This window comes from Topomyia yanbarensis, chromosome 1 (assembly GCF_030247195.1).
Source record: "Topomyia yanbarensis strain Yona2022 chromosome 1, ASM3024719v1, whole genome shotgun sequence".
Taxonomy (NCBI): domain Eukaryota; kingdom Metazoa; phylum Arthropoda; class Insecta; order Diptera; family Culicidae; genus Topomyia; species Topomyia yanbarensis.
The window spans coordinates 1908010-1922850 of record NC_080670.1 but is presented as its reverse complement, the minus strand read 5'-3'; the positions used below and the strand labels follow the sequence as shown (position 1 = coordinate 1922850).

The 14841-nt window shown below is 37.9% G+C and overlaps 1 protein-coding gene across 3 annotated transcripts in view; it reads right to left on the bottom strand.

Moving 5' to 3' along the window:
- Positions 1 to 13698, bottom strand: part of LOC131676580 (facilitated trehalose transporter Tret1) — a 37216-nt gene extending 23518 nt beyond the window's left edge. Inside the window, exon 1 of one of the 3 annotated variants that reach the window (XM_058955712.1) lies at positions 13570 to 13698. The gene's annotated coding sequence lies outside the window, so the exon portion shown is untranslated. Of the gene's footprint in view, positions 1 to 3054; positions 3203 to 3599; positions 4076 to 13569 lie in introns of those variants that run through there. The other 2 variants (XM_058955711.1, XM_058955713.1) reach the window with 2 other exon arrangements.
- Positions 13699 to 14841: the final 1143 nt, after the last annotated feature.

Sequence of the window (14841 nt, the reverse complement as noted above, 5' to 3'; positions counted from 1 at the left end):
TTTGATATCTCCGTCATCTATGAAAACCGTTTCGGTTCCGAGTGTTTTCCTTAAGTAGATGATAGGACTATTGTGACATAAAAACGCTTGTAAGGACGTGGCCAGGTGTGTGGAGTTGAGCGGGTCTACGTCATTATTAAACCGTGGCGAGGTCTGATATGGCAACGGATATACTCAATTCTGCAACGCCATCTACGATTTGTGCAGGTGTTCGTACAATGGTGTGCTATGGTATTTAGGTAATAGGGCAAAATTTTATTATTCCATTGAGCACAAACAATTTATGAACGTTCAAAATCGTACACTCTTGATTTTCCCATGGCTCCTATGTCAAACTCTTAGAAGTATTCCACTATGTTAATATAGTTATGACCCTTCATGAATTATGTGGAATCAACAATTACGATATGACGAACACAAACAGAACATTCTTCTACTGCTAATTAAAATCAACACCGCAAAATATGGACCATGGCATTATACACTAGATGTGTTTGTTATTCCATCTATAACACACGATTTATTTTGAAATAAGTTGTATCACCGTTATTTATAGATTCGAGTAATTTTGTTGTTTAGGTTCGATAGCTTAACTCAGCAAAAGAGGTATTAAAAATACTTTTTCTTCCGATTGATGAAAATGTCAAATAGTTGAGTCTGGAGGATGTTAGTAGTAGTAATGTGTGTCTTGTAGTCTAAATACCAGTGAATGCATACGTCTCATCGCTGTTTGAATCATAAATGAGCAGTTCAAAGGAAGAACTTGCCTCGAAAAACCCCTCTTCAAACATAGTATACTATAAAAATCGAATATAAACTTCAAGCATAGAAATAGGATTGGTACTCTCATCTGCTAGAGTCGGATAAAAGACCTTAAGTATAAAAACTGAAAATAAATATATCCGACTGTTTCAAATTAGTTTTTTTATCCGGTTTGTAATCTTGAACTTCACAATGTACGGATACTCCTGCGTATGATTTATCTTTAATCGATTTTTTTTGCGGGTGAGAACTTTTTTAGCGATTCTTATACTGTAGGATCGCAGTCCGACTTCTACGCTTGAAGTTTATTTCCGATATTTACATTCTAATATATAACGGATTTTACGAAGCGCGTTCTGTCCTTGCGACTTTTAATTTCGGTCGCTCAAAAAAAGAGAAATCATAAATAGTCCCGAAGTGAAGGAGTGAGAATAAAAATCGGACTACTTGAAATATTTAGTCCATTATGAATAGCCGAGCAATTCATAACTATGAAATTTGAAACCGATTTTAAGAATTTTGAATGTTTTAGATTAAGAAACTCGTCCATTTTTAGAATCTATGAAAGTGAACAGGTATGAATTAATCTGATTCTCGGTAATCCGTATCTCCGGAGGGAAGTTGCAGTATTGGTCTATGATTGGTGAATTTCAATGAAAGCCTAGCAAAATATGTGTCAAATTGTTTCAGAAGTCTATTATTCATCGTTACGGAACTGTATGGCAATTGGACCTCGTTACGGCCGCTCACGGCCCTGCCCACGGAAACCTGCTTCGGAATATCCGTTCCCGTTGCCAAATGGTTCCAACCATGAGATAGTCTTCTAAGCAAATTTCAAAAATTTTGAAACCTTAATAGAAATAGTATCCCAATAATGGAATATTCCTCTGGGTAGCAGATGAATTCATCCGGTTCATTTTTAGATCGTCTAAAAAAGATGGGTTCCTGAATTCAAAACATCTACTTGTGTCTAAATAGGTTAAAAAATCATAATCCCTTCCTCAGGCGGCCATTTCCCGCATCTTTAATTTTATTCCTCCAAAAGCTATGCTTGGTGATGTTCTAAGATGTCACTGAATACCAATTTCCTGCTTGGGGAAGAATACTGAAATTTCATGAATTGAAATTTAAAAAGGTACCCGGGTACTCTGTCGGACAGCATATAAATATGCGGGTGTAGGCGAAATGCATAGAAAGTTATTTCAAACCTCTAAAGGTTTTGTTATCTTTCCAAGTGTCATTACAAAATGTATGATGTTGGAAGCACGGTATACTAAAATTAATCATCTCTGTGATGAGATCCTTTATCAATTTCACCGAACTATAACCATTATAGGTGTTCCTCAGCTCAATAGAGTTCAGGCGCACCGAGTGACTTTAGGATGGCTCTGATCGTGCCATTATCTCGCATACAGCAATCTGAAGTACTTATTTGAACAGTTGTTGATGATTCCTAAACCATCCGATCGACTGTACACCATGAGCGGTATACTGAGGAGCCAATTATTTGGAGCTTCGACCCGAGCAGAAGAAAATAACTGAGGAATACTAAATTTAGGTATCAATACCAACGATTGTTTACCACAATATGGTATTAATGAGCTCTACATAAGAGGTAAAATACCAAAACAAAATAACACAGATATGTTCTACAAATAACTATTTGATAATAAAACGAGTTATTATAATACCTGAATAATAATAAAACATTTTCAACCTTCGAAGGTTGGATCCAGTAACAAAATTCACACTATGGATGTATCCAATAAGGTATTGATTTGGTATTTGAAAAAATCACTGGAATACATAAATAATTCTAAAATAAAGTATTATACCTCATTGAGGTATTAGGCAGGTATTGAAAAATGTTTCTTCAATACCTGCTTAATACCTCAATGAGGTATAATAATCAATTAATACCAAGTTTTGGTATGAATACTAAAAAATAGTATGCTCGGGTTATTGCCCAGTTATTTTCTCCTGGTCGGGGACCCGGCTGGTGGATTGTTGATTTCACTGTATATCATTAGTAATTAACAGCCCTAAGTATCGTCACGACACTCCAGTTATATTTCATACGTTGCCCACCATATTTTGTAGATAATTGTTATAGAACAACTTTTGAATAAAAAGAACTATGAAAAATGTATTTATATAAAAAATATGTATAAGTTATTCGAGAACATATTTTATTGCATACTGGGCTTTACTATTTCATCTCATTTTCAGGATAATTTTCGGGTCACCAACAGGTATAGAATAATAAAAACAGCTGAGAATCTCAGTACTTACAGTTTGTTTACAGCGGTACCAAAGGCCTTACGACAGAGCACATTGCCTGAGTGCAATTATTGGCCAACTTAAGTGCAATTCAAAATATATATAACCAGACAACTGAAGTACTCCAATTGTTGCTTTTAATGGCAATTGATTTCCAATAACGTCGCTGAACGTTTCCGATAGATACAGGTTGCAATATTTGCCCAAACACTTCACGTGCCTTTGCAAGATTTATCTGTGTTCCCTCCACTCTGATCCAACACTGCTCAGCACACATTTTGTCACACATTACCAAAAGCTGTCCCATGTCTTACTCTTCTTCGCATCCGACTTTCTTATCACAAATAAGAATCGTTTTTTGTTCTCGACCGAACTGGGAGTTTGACGCAAATAGAATACTAAAACGAATGTGGATTGTTTCATTTCTTCGTTCGTATTTGCTGACAGACCTCTGCCAAGTTGGCATCTTTGTCCATGGTTTTATAAAAAATGTTCTACAGCTACCATATTTTAGGGAAATTGTTCAAATTTCAATAAATTTTTCAATTAGAACTCACCTTCGACCAAACAACAGATCACGTTTAGATGAAAAATCCCAGCTTTCTCAAGCGGTCAAAAATTCCGGACACCCACGCAGCACACGTTCTCTATTTACTCGAACGTTTTCAAGGTTCAACCAGCAGGCACTTTTCCTCACAATAATCGAATAGAACAAATTTTCCTCTAACCAGTCCCGTACTCAATAATGCTCCGTTTTCACTCGAGCTACGGCTTTGCACTGACACTTTCCACCGCACAAAGGTTGGTCCTCTGGCGCACTCTATGTATGTACTCGGAGGAATGGAAGGATAGGGAAATCGCACGGAAAAACTCCAACTTAAACTTGTCCGCCTGAAAGACAACTGTCAACTGCTGCAGCTCTCGAGCGCGACTCGGTTTGGACCGGCCGATCGACCCGACCTACAGTAGGTACAGTACAGACTCGAGAGTGTTCCCTAATCAAATTCTCTCCGTGCTGGCGGGCGGCGGCCGCCTGCTTGGATGATGCTTTCGATTCGCTCGCGCCTTCGTTGTCCGTGAAAATATAAGTAAAAGACGTTTGTATATAGGTATCACATCGCTATGTAGCGCATTAATATAGACTGTAAATACACACATATCGGATGAAGTTAGATGAAGCACGCCGCCGGCCGGGCCGGGATATGTCAACCCTTAACTGTAGGGCGATGAACGACTGACGGGCAAGGTGAAAGAAGTTGGAAGGTGCGATACTACATGTTCGTGTTTCCGTAATCCATGTGTATCGGTAAGTTAATTGTGTTGGAAAGCCGGGATAAAGCAAAGTGAAACTGAAGTTGATAAAAAATAAGAACGCAGACGAATGTGGCATGTGTTGGTGGACGATTTTTCAAAATGCTTTCGGTGACGCTGGAGCGAATGAGAAACGATAACGCACTTGTAGGGGAGAGTGTGTACAATTGATCTCTTTTAGTTTTTTGTATTATAACTTTCAAACAAAACAACATTTTTGAAGCCTGATTTCACCATTTTTCGGTCAATTTGAAACGTAATAATTGTGAATAACATCAATGAATAACAGCGATAAGTGCAGTTTTCGAAATCATGCCATAAACACGTTTGTATAGCTACGTGTGGTAACTTGATCCCGTGCCCACTAAGGCTGAAAAACAAAGCAGACCATGACTAATAGACACGGAAGTTCAAATGATAATGACCTAACCTAACAATCTAACGGAGTAAACTTCTTTTTTTAGATACACGATAAACTTCAACTGTAATGGTAAAGCATGACAGCTGTTTGACTGTATGTTACTTTATCAATGTTACATACAGAGCTTAAAAAAGTTGACATCGCTGTATGAACTTGAAAGAAAACCAAATTCAATTCATGCCCGCAGCGATGAATGAAATTTTTGGTTCGTTTCCATCGTTATTCGTTCTCCCGATGCAGCGCTTTCAGGTACGGACATGTTCGGTTTCAGAAGCAAAGTGAATTATATTTCTACGCTAGCTCTGAGAGGGATTATTGATCAAAAGTGGTTTTAGTGGCGATGGTTTGTAGCAACAGACGATGAGCTTTTATCAAATAGATTTGAATTATATTTATGAGTGTGCGTGCACGGATTCGATCAGTTTCATGGAAAGCTCTTCCACCAATTATCTGGAAGCTTTCATTGGTTTGATTGAGCCTATGCTGTGCTCAATAGCTTGGACGAAATTGGAATGGAGTTGGGAAGGTGAAATAGGAATAGCTTAAGTCCAATCCATCATATTTATTTCTCCTGAATATTGCAAAACAACTTATCACAGGCATACTTCGCTGAATGAAATATTTAGATAACCAACTAAATGTAATGCATTCAATGCATACTATACATGTGGAGTTACTATGTCCTTATTCAACTGAGCACCTATTTTCAACCCACCCATTTGAAATGTTTAGTTAAAATAGTGTCTGCAATCTCTATTCAACGCATTAACTCAAATAATAGGATAAATAGACCTCTTGCCTCGCTCAAACGTAATTTAAATTTTCCATGACAGGTTTTACCTAAGGAATGACGCAAAGATGCTTAAACCTATTTAAGCGCAATTCAGTCACTGCAAGCTGAATTAGCAACGATATAGCGTGACATCCTGACTAAAGGGATGGATTAGTGCTCTTCTACTCTACTGATATAAATATAACGCTCATATGGTGGTAGGACACTGCTCGCATAAGCGATTACGGAAATATCAGCTACAATGCGCGAAATAAGTATATCGTACATCATAAAAGTTTTAAAACAAAAGTTCTACAAGCTAATTAAAGAGAAATCGATTTTGTGTGACATTTTGGGCCGAAGCTAGTTACATGAATTTATTGGTATGCTTCTTGTTTTCAAATGAATAAATTCACAAACAACCATAAGAAATAATTATACCGTACAAAACCGAATCAACCACTATTATTAACCAACCAGATTTTAATTGAGAACTAAACTCCTTTCTCGTATCACGAAACTTCGATGCCTGCTATCTCCCTGATGTAAACCCAATTGAGAATATTTGGGGTATTTTGTTCAGGGTGTATTTACAAAACGATGACAATTAGATACTTCACTTCAGCTGAAAACAGCAATTCAGAAGCATCGGCATAAATCGACATGTCAGTCCTGGAATAATTAGTTGATTCAATGCCAAAACGTTTATTAGATCTCTATGCTATATTAGATGTTATTGAAGCTCGAAGAGGATGAAGAAAGTGTTAAGTTTTCTATGGAAATCTGATTTGTGAATAATAATGTTTGATTTGATTTTGTACTGTATAATTATTATTTAAGTTGTTTATAAATTAGTTTATTTAAAAATAAGAAGCATTACAATAAAGTCAAGTTTCGGTCCAAAGTATCACACAAAAATCGATCTCACTATGATTTGGGTCGTAGAACTATTATTTTACAATTTTTGTGGCGTATGGTATACTTATTCCGCGCATTATATCGCTTAACTAAACTGTTTTGGAAAAAAATAAATTCATAGATGAACAGCGCAAGTTCGAATATTTCACAAAGCTACTGCATTCAGAATTATTTTTTGCTGATGCTGACGGGGCTACTATGAATGTAATAAAAACATACTACGCGTGTCGAAAAGATCAATTACACGGTGCTACAGTGGATTTGTATTTTTAAGTGACCAAGTTTAGGTTGTAGATCTCATCAAATGCAACACAAAATAATGTATGAAAAATGTTGTATACCCTCAAAATCTTGATTTATAGCAAGATTACTATTTTTCGGGACTTTCTGCACTACAAAATTTTCTACGTGGTCATTTTTCAACCGATTTTCAATTTTTTAAATCTTCTGATAAGAATTAATGACCTTTCCAACGATATGCTATGTTATGTCCTTTTGTTAAAAATACCATGCGGTTTCGGGACAACCATATGAAAACAACCATTAAAATTTTTTATGAAAATAATTACGCATTTATAATGAAAGTATTGAGCATTTTTCATATTTTTCATGCAAATATTTCAAAAAAATGGTTACTTTCACATTGTTGTCCCAAAACTGAATAGTAATAAACAAAATATACCGGAAAGGCCATTTCGCCTTCTTTTCAGAACACTCAGAAAATCGGTTGAAAAATGACCACACACAAAAATGTTAATGCCGAAAAAAAGTTTTGTTAAGTAGAATACTTCTAACGTTTCAATATAGGGGCCCGCTTCAAAGTTTCTGCTGAGATATTTTCCCAGTTTTCAAATGCGAATAACTCCTGTTGTACTGGTCGAAATCGCTATATTTTGACGCTGTCTGATCGGAAATATGTGCACGTATATTGTATTTGATTCCGTAAAATGTACGATTACTATAAATAACAAAAATAATGTATTTTGTGAAAATGGTATTTATCAGCGCTGATTGGTCCGTACAATTCAACCAAGCAGCGAGTGTTGCTAGGACTGCCTCTTGGCCATCCAATGAACCCCGACACACGTATAAAAGTAGCACATAGGAAGTCATCTAGTTGTGTTTGCTCGCTCCGAGATTAGACACGTTTTTAAAAGTTTTAGCTGTTTTCGTTTGTTTCGTGTTGTTCCGCGTTGTTCGAAAGTTTCGACTCGTACCAAGTAATGGGAAAACGTGCCCTAGTGGAAGGGCCACTGCTATGTCCTAGCGGCCGCTGGATCCAGACGCCGACGGAGACAAGGCTGCAAAGAAACGACTTCTTGCCAGTAACAAGTTCGCTGCTTTGCCGAAACAGGAGATCGAGAAGAAAGAAAAATTGCCACCTTTCTACGCGAAGGGATTCCCGCCTACGCTGATGTCCAATCCCAGGAACCCAGGACCAAAGGAGTGACATTAACACTCTTAGCAAAGTCACTTCCAACGATTTATCATACCCCCATCAAATTGAAACGGTTGTGTACGGTTGTCCACGTTTCTTCCTTATTCAAGGTTCAAAATGATCCGTTGATTAAATTATTTATTGAATGAATAATTTGATTGCCGTATAATTTTGAATCATCTTTGTTTTGTGCGCTGCACAGTTGGCCTGGCCGCTTTAATGCTTGTGTCATATTCAGTATGTGCCACAAACATTAACCCTCAAAAAGGCAACCGGGTCCCAGAGGCCCGGCACGTTACAATTTTTTAGTTACAAAAAAATGTGTATGCAGTATAAGCTTGGGCATGGAAATTTTGATAAGTAGCTTTGAAATCTATAACAAAAATAAAGAATTGTGAAATTTTCGTCGATGGAGTGATGCGCAGCTATGTTTGAATTTTTTACATGCACAAAAAGGCAAGCCGGGCCTGGCAGGCCCGGTGTGAATGCAACATTTACTAGGAATACCACGGGTTTTATACATTAATATTTACCTGAAAAAAACATGTTGATGAGTTCATCTTCATATTAGCAGTAATTTTTTTCATGTTTTGATTGATTTTATCTTTTTACCTTTTCTTTTAAGAAAAAAAATCTTGAAAGTTTGAGCGAATTCTATACATTTCTTTTATAAGAAATGTAAAAATAGCATACGATAATGACGTGTGTCATATTTTTTGGGTAAATACTTTTATGTCACCCACTGTGGTCTACTTGACAATTATTTGGATACAACACAACCTAACTCTGTCGTTATTGTCTGTTTTTGTTGTCTATTCTTTGTGATATAGTTGTCGTAATTATTCAAATTGTAGGATCTAAAAGCATCAACAAATTGAAATGGCTATAAAACGATTTGCCCATGTTTTCATCGTCTCAAAGAATCTGAAATAATGGAAGAAATTCGAGCAAATTTAACAGCAGACGATGCCGAAGCTGATATGCTAAGCGAGGAAGAAGATGCGAATGATATTGCTTCCGACAATGAATCTGATGCAGACTGGGAAGAAGAATCTAAATATGTACTCCGGTTATGCATCAGAAGAAATTAATAGCAACCCAGAAACATTTATTGGTCGTGTTCAAACGAAATGGAGCTCAGAATCAATCGACAGTCGACGTGATCTTCCGAATACTCACCTTTGGAAAAAAATTTGACCTTTTTACATCCATCGCATTATACGCTGAAATCGGGATTTGCTGCGTGTTCGTACTCATCATCCTGTAATTCCGGAACCGGAAGTCGGATCAATTAAAAATTCAACAGCAACCAATGGGAATGCTGTACGTTTCACTTGAAACCAAGTTTGTAAAAATCGGTGAAGAATTCGCTGAGAAATAGGTATGACATTATCTTAAGAACTTGGTAAGTTCCCACCGGGGCATCAAGAACCGCCATAGCTGGCCAATGTGGTCGAAGTGCCTTCGGTGGGTCATCAATGATCTAGACATGCAAAGCCAAGTAATGTTGCACATATTTTAATATATATTGCATCATTTGGACATCATGGTGGTATCAGTTTCTATGGAAATTTGCTGTGTGATTGTACTCTTCAACACGTAACTCCAGAACCGAAAGTCGGATCAATAAAAAAAATCAATAGCGACCGATGGGAAGGCTGCACCTTTCATTTGAGACTAAATTTGTACAAATCGGTCCAGCCACCTCAGAGAAAAATCGGTGAGATTGTTTGCCACATACATACATCCATATACAAATACATACACACATACATACAGACATTTTACGATCTCGACGAACTGAGTCGAATGGTATAAGAGATTTGGCCCTGCGGGTCTCGGTTAAAAAGTCGAAATTTCGACCGATTGCATAACCTTTCTATATGAGAACGGCAAAAAGGAGCTTGAATTTAGACGGGCCTGAGAGGCCCGGCTTGCCCTTTAATGTTAGGATTTTAGCTTGCCTTCACAAGGGTTAATAATGACCAGAAAAATTGTAGACGAACGTCTGCAATTTTCCAGGATCCCTACATGTATTGGCTGTGTATGTGTAGACTAGACTAAACTAGAAGGGATTTCCGCCTACGCTGAGGACGGATCTCAACAACCTGATATCCCATGGAGTCAAAGCATCAATCCGCCTGTTCCGATGGGTACAAGATCGTCGTCCCTACAAAACCGCACTACAACGTCATCCAAAATTATCTGAAACAAGTGAAATTCGAATATTTCGCGCATGACATCGCATCGAGCAAACCACTGAAGGTTGTGCTATGTGGACTGCCGGATGTGCTGACGGTAGCTCCAGCAAGCGTTGGTTGAACACTAGCTGAAGCCGCTTGCTGTGTTCAAAATTAAACGACAACAAAACAAGAAAATTAAGTACCACCTCCAACTATATCTCGTACACTTAGCGAGAGGCTCCGTAACACTGACAGTTCCGGAAACACACACCGCTCTGTCCTCGGACCACCTACCGGTGGTGTTGGGCACCAAATATAGATTACGCAGTTCACTTATGCTGGAAAATGTAGAAAATGCTAACTACTGCCTTCAAACTATCGACATAATAACAAATGAATGCTTTGGTTGTTGAATGAATTTATATTTCCTCTGCACTCAAGCATTCGATTCTGCATGAAATTTCAGTCAGTTGGAAAGTGAATGAATGAGGGAGGCGTTGAATCTGAATGTCGGTTTCGGTAAATGCAAGCAGAAATAGGTAACTGATTTTGATATTTCGTAACACTGGTTACATATCATATAATAATGACAATAACCTTTATGAGAGCTAACTATTGTCATTAAAGGTACTCAATGCTACAGGGATCAAAGGTAACAATTGTGTGAAGAAAAACAAAATCAGTATAAGTTATCTAATTTTTCACTCGTTCACAATAGTTATCTATTTTTATCAAATCTTTACTTTTACTATTGCGTGGTGATCTATCGAAATCATTGAGTCTCATCAATAAAACGTAATTCTTCGGCCTAACACGGGGTAATTGACTTCCGGTATTTTCACATAAAACCGAGCATTCGGCTTCGGTTTTTAAAAGTCACCTTCATCCAGTTCGAACATGTTAAGCACGCGGTGCTGATAACGTTCGACAAATTGGCCCAGGCGAAAAGATTCATTTCGCAGAACAACTTGAAACACGTGATCGTTTGTGACAAGATCTCCATATATGTGGATAAACTATTTTTCCAATCCAAAATAGAAAGGGGCTCGTACCATTGCTTTTTTACATATTAAGGACACACTAATACGTCTCAGTTCTGTGAACAAACCGCACATTACGGACAACCTTGCCCAGAAACCGCATCTACAAAAAGAAAAGCTCATCTTCAGAAAGAAATACCAACACCCAGTCTCCAATATCATTACCTGAACCAGAAACGGTTGCCGAACTTGTAGCTACTGTTCAAGCAATAATAACTGCAAAATACGCGTCAAGTACAACAAATTCGACAGCTAATACCATCAGTGTGGAAACTTCTATCAATGACGGAGGGTTCACGTGACTCGTAAGGGAAAGAAGTTAGGAAGAACACTTAATCGTGAACATTAAGGTAGTAACCATGATGATGAAACGTACGTATGAGACAATGGGAAAGATATGAATGATCCCCAAGATACAGTTGGCGCGGATGCAAATATTTCCCTAACGCGACAAAAGGTCTCCGCGCGCTATGGTATGTCACGCGTATGGGATCGGAGCGACTCACACTATTATTCGTTTTATTTTAATATTTTGTAAATATAACGGCTTGAGCCGTATCAAATAAACGATTAAAAAAATGTTTTTATGAAAATAACTTTGATAGCTATTATAGTAGGAAATTTTCTTAGCCTACAAATAGAAAAAAAGTAATACAATGTTTGAATTAGAGGTATTAGGTACAAACCAGTCAATTTCAGAAAACGTTCAGCTCTTTTACGACTGAGATTTAATACCTTTGGTTTAAAAAAAAAAGTCATAGTTCACCGATTTGCCATGCGAATATACTGCCACCTGACGGTAGACCTACCGGTGAGTCCGTTTCTTTTCATCCATACGAAAAATGCCACTTTTTAAATGCAATCGTTATGTGTAGACCTTTCTTCCCAAATATAATCCTCTATCATCACTCGAGATATTTTTCATCATGAACCAAACACCCTGTATATCTCAACATAAATCATCTAAACACTCAATAATTGTGTCTTGCATTCGCCAAACTTTATCTTCCAGGCAATATCACCACACCGTGCATGCGCTGTTGAGGATACTCCCGCTCACGCTTCGTATTATTTTGTCCTCTCTCTCTTCAACTCTCTAGAACGATACACTTACACATAAGAAAGTCACAGCCTACTGGGTGGCAGTAGCCTTTTCACTTTCCGTATTTCATCATACTATTCGCGGCAGCACAAAACCCAGGAGGTCATCCTGTCCTACCGGTCGGTCGGAGCAAATGACCTTGCGTTTACGCATCTATTTTTGTTTTATGATTTCGATTTCTTTTTCAAGAACGATAATAAAACGTTGACAAAGCTTCCAATTGCCAATGAGATAAAAAAAAACTTTGATAGCTGTTCAGCTCCGGAATGTTTAGAAGTGACACCTTTTCGGCGTCAGGATTAAGTCAGCTTTGATGCTAATCAGTACAAATCAGCTGAAAAACCGCCAACTGTTAAGCTTTTAACAGTGTCAAACAAAGTAAGCGAGTTTACGGGGGATGTAGTCGTCGATAAATATAGCAAACTGAAGAGTGCTTCCCTGTTACATTACGGGACAGTTGCTGCTCCAGTCCGACGTATACGAACCTAATTTAACACCCATCCTACGATGATACAAGCCAGATCCAACCCAAATTAGTAAATCGTCTAGATTATTCTACTTTAAAATGACACAGTAATGGTTAAAACTGTAAAATGCAGTTATTTCAGCTAGTGGTTACTGGAAATTGGATTCTTGTAGAAGATCAAACATCAAGATCCGTCACCAAAGAATTGTCAAGTTCGCGAAGACAGCAAATCCATGGCTTGCTTAGTGTAGAAGGTGATTAGGACTACTTTGAAACCTTTTAAACTGGAACTGACGCTGTGTCATACCGTGAATGTTCCTCAACTCGAAATTCTTCACAATATCAATCTTAAAATTAGAATTAACCATGTCGAATTCTTAGTTCCCAAACACACCATCCTGCCGATGAACCCGGTTCACCCCTTTCATTTCACCATGGCAATGACACTCGTGCAGAGGCGGCGACCAACAACGCTTTTCTCTTTCATTCACGAGAAAGCAATGGAAGTCTCGCCAATATGTACCGCACGTTTTATTGGCGGCTCTGCTGGTACAAGTTTAGATAGTGCCATCAGATACGACGAAAACAATACAGACCCGATATTATATCATTCGATGCTGCCTGTCACCACTAGCGCGTGTTATTATGTCATACGCGAAAAAAAAAAACAAAAGTAAAACCAGACACCCGCGTGCCAAGTTTTAATCACACACGCGGCTCCTCAAGATAAAAGTAAAATTTCTGCTTCCTTTATTTAGACAATTATGTAATATCACAAATGAAAACATCCCAAACTTCACGTCGGCAATGGCGCTCTTTTATCGAATTGTGGGTAGGAGTCCTATTTGCTCTAGTTAAAAATTTCACAATAATCACCTTTATCAGCTCGAATTCCACTAGATTTTTTGTTTGTTTTGAATCTCTGGAAACCGAACTCTTTTTTTTTGCTCCGAACCACTAGAAAACTACCCGTCCGTCCTTTCGAAGGATTATCTACCAAGTGATCGATTGTCTCCCCCTGTCGGTAGGCTATATATATATAGTATCGTAAGGGAACAGGGAGTCGAAACGTTTTTCCTCTCTCTCACCGTGTAGAGCCCTTTTGACAACTAAAATGATCGCGCATCCATTCATACACATACAAACGAATGAATGACGTCACGCTGATGGTGTTCATTTTATGCTGGAAACGTGACTACCGGCGAGTGAGGAAGGATATCCCCGACGATGGCGTAGCGTGGTCTTTCCCTCTTCTGTTGAAAGAAGAAAAAAACATCTACAAACACGTGCTTGCAGCTTGGAAGGGGGTGGAACACGAGAGATGAGCGGAACTAGTATAGTTGGCGTTGGTGTCTATTGAGAGGAAGAACCCACGGTCATTCTGCATAATGTTTGTTAGGTGCAAATGCAAAGGAATGTATGGTATTTCCGGGACTTGTTGTAAGTGAACATCATCCTTGCATTTTTCCATTTCTGCTTTGTTGATAACTGGAACGCTATCATGAAGGAATGCGGTATGTTTTCCGGCCTACCTAGATCTAGTTTTTGTGCTCATTCCAACTTCACATCCAGACACATATACAGGTGACAAATTGCTGACGTAAAAGTGAATGTGAAATGCGTCATTCAGAAAGGTAATGCTTATGCGTAGGTGCGAAGGAAAATAATGAAATGTTTGGTTAGAGGCTGGTAAAAAAAATGTGCAACCTGTAAAATTAAACATGTAGAAGACGAGCAGAAAATCAGTAAAATTGCAGAGCTGAATGACAGAAAATCAAAATGTAGGATCGATTCTCCCACCAAACAGAAATAAATTCGCTTCAAATAGCAATTTAGGGAAGACTTCCTGTTGTAAAGAAAAGTTTGTTAACTTATAGTTAAAAAGAACTAAGGAACAACGGTGACAAATTGGACCATTCCTTAAAAAGAATTGTACCATAATTGAAGGACTCGTTAGCACCGAAGTTTTGATTATGATAAGATTGTAGCAAGTTTGAAACATAGTTCGGCTATCAAGCGGATGCGTAGTACTGTTCTTCAATTATTTTTTCTCCAAAGAAAAAAAAATAATGCACCAATTTGCGCATAAGGACACAACACCTAATTTATATAAAAAAAACCTGTTTTAATCCAAATGCTAATGTGCCT